This window comes from Seriola lalandi, unplaced genomic scaffold (assembly GCF_002814215.2).
Source record: "Seriola lalandi dorsalis isolate HSWRI2012SDOR001 ecotype SW California unplaced genomic scaffold, Sedor1 jcf7180002054549, whole genome shotgun sequence".
In the NCBI taxonomy this organism is placed as follows: Eukaryota; Metazoa; Chordata; class Actinopteri; order Carangiformes; family Carangidae; genus Seriola; species Seriola lalandi.
In genome coordinates this window covers 499,989-502,488 of record NW_019525102.1, presented here as the reverse complement: position 1 = coordinate 502,488, position 2,500 = coordinate 499,989, and positions in this window count along the sequence as shown.

Sequence of the window (2,500 nt, the reverse complement as noted above, 5' to 3'; positions counted from 1 at the left end):
ATTCTACATATTTTAACGGCACCAGGCCTTTTATCAGTATGCAGTCATCCCCACCCCACATTAAACAAATGCTATCAGCTGAAAGGTCTAGATTCTAGCAGTAAGAGTTTGCTATGTAAGAAAGAAAGTCTTATGAAAAAGGGTTGGGCCAGTTTTGCCTAGGTCCAGTGGTGGTTATTTGAAGTTTCTAACTTTAACACATTTCAAGTTATATTGCAGTCATTAACACAATAAGTTTTTGTTAATGGGCTACTGTCAATATCAAAAACACCCCTGTCATCACTAACGTCAATCAAACAAGTGAAGTAGATTGATGCAGACTCAGAAGTCACTCTGAACGCAAGCATTAGTGACTTGAATTTGATTTGGTTGACCATGGTACCGTATATTGCAAAGAGAAGGGGTCCCAGCACCAATCCTTGGGGAACACCTGTGGAGAGTGAATGGGATAAGGACATTTGTCCTTGCCATGACACACTGAAGGAGCACCCAGTGAGGTAATGCAAAATACCAAGTAAGCCCTGTGTAATATCATAGGCAAGGTGATGAAATCTTCATAAGAAAGGAATTAAGTGTTTATGGAAATGTTAATTTAATGGTGTCCTTGGGCAAATGAGACAGAGAGAACAGCGCTGGGCACAAAGGCAGGGAGACCAGGGACAGTCAGACAATATGGAGTCTCAGGCAAAGTTTGTTGGGCTTTTGTATATCAGTGTTTTTGTGAAGTGATAAGGGTTTAATCTATATACATTTTATACAAGTACACAGGGGTTGAAGTGTATACCAAATATATAGTAATACTGCAAATGTCGTTAATAATCTCTGGGATTTAGGTTACAAAGAACACAATAATCTTTATTATGCACAATAATTTTATTTATTTATTTTAGACCTAATTGGACTCTAGCCAGCATGTGGACGAGGCTTAACTTAAAGAGGTATAGAGGACCAGGCTAGGTTTGGTATCTTCTTTGTTATAACAAGGAGGTTGTCTCACCTGCTCTAATCAGCCAGATGTACAGTAAATGTCGCTGTGATACTCTGGAGAAGATGAATGTTTGTCCCGTTTTGTGACCTTAGTTTGTCATGTGAACATCCAATCAAAGTACTGCAAACTACGCTTTCGCAATGATCATTGACAATAAATGAGTGCACAGTAGGGTAATGTGCATGTACTTGACAACACAAATAAACTATCTCTGAAAATGAAGAAGTGCACTTTTGTGGGGAACTTGTGTATGTGTAAAACTGCGGGGGGTGAGACCCAATACAAAAAAGGCTGAGGCAGAAGCATGAATGTTTAACCATTTTCTTCTTATTAGGTTTGTTTTTTTGCTGCTGATTTAAAATTGAAAATATGATGTGGCCTTTTGATATAACACATAGCAGTTGCAGTTTGAACCTTATTGTAGAAAATCAATAGCTAAATAAATGAAGAGACAAAAAATTGCAAAAAAGTAATTTTGAAATGGAAGAATAAAATGAATTAAATTTGACAAAATTTCTATTTTAGAGACAAGTGGAGAGACATTTTCTCACATTTCTCTGTTGCTGTGTTAATCTGGAGAGAATCAATACCAACTGACGTCTTTGCTCAAAGACAGTCCTTTTCAAAAATTCATTTCTTGTAAACAGTTGTTAACCAATAATTTTAACCTAAAGCAAACAGATTAACATCAAGTCAAAATACTGCAAATTTACAGATTTATTGCTCAACGGTGAAAATTGTTTTCACAACTCGTGGCGATATTTGGCTTCAATTCTTCCTCTGTTTGACTCTCACAACCACAAACCGTGCCTTATCTCTTTTGTCAACTTGTCAGGGAGTGCATAAGAAACAATTATATGAATGAACAATTACAGCTTCATCCATGTTGCTCCTTCAAGACAATTTGCCTCGGGTCAACACCGCATACTGGCATTTTTGTCTAATGTCCTTGTGTTGACTGTTAATCTCTTTGTGTGTTTTCTATAAAAAATTAGAAGAATTGCATCAATGCAAATGAAATGTGTATAGTCAGAGCAGAGACCTGGTGCATTCTTTTTGCTAATTTATCACATTTGGCGCTAAATTTAGACTCCCCCCCCCCCCCAAACAGGACGAGGTATGAACCTAGAATATGGCTGCCGGTCAACGGATCAACTGATGCATATGGATGAAGTATTTAGTGGGGTGTCATGATGGATGGTTACAACAAATGTTATTATGTAGAAGAAAAATTAATCCGTTAAGGGAAAGATAATACAAACTGTAAAGTATGTTTACTGTATGTCTGCATTAAATGTAGAATGTATGCAGTTCCTTATCACACGTCATGTGTAATAAGCAGCAACACCAGCACGCCCAAACACCATCATCAATTTGCAGTATTTATTGTGAGTTCTGCAGAACACAGAAGAAAATATCAGTTCTTCACATGAACAAAAATGAACTCAGAAAACAGCATCAGCAACCAGCTATCATTAATGATATGCGTCTTAAAGAATAAAATAATCACAG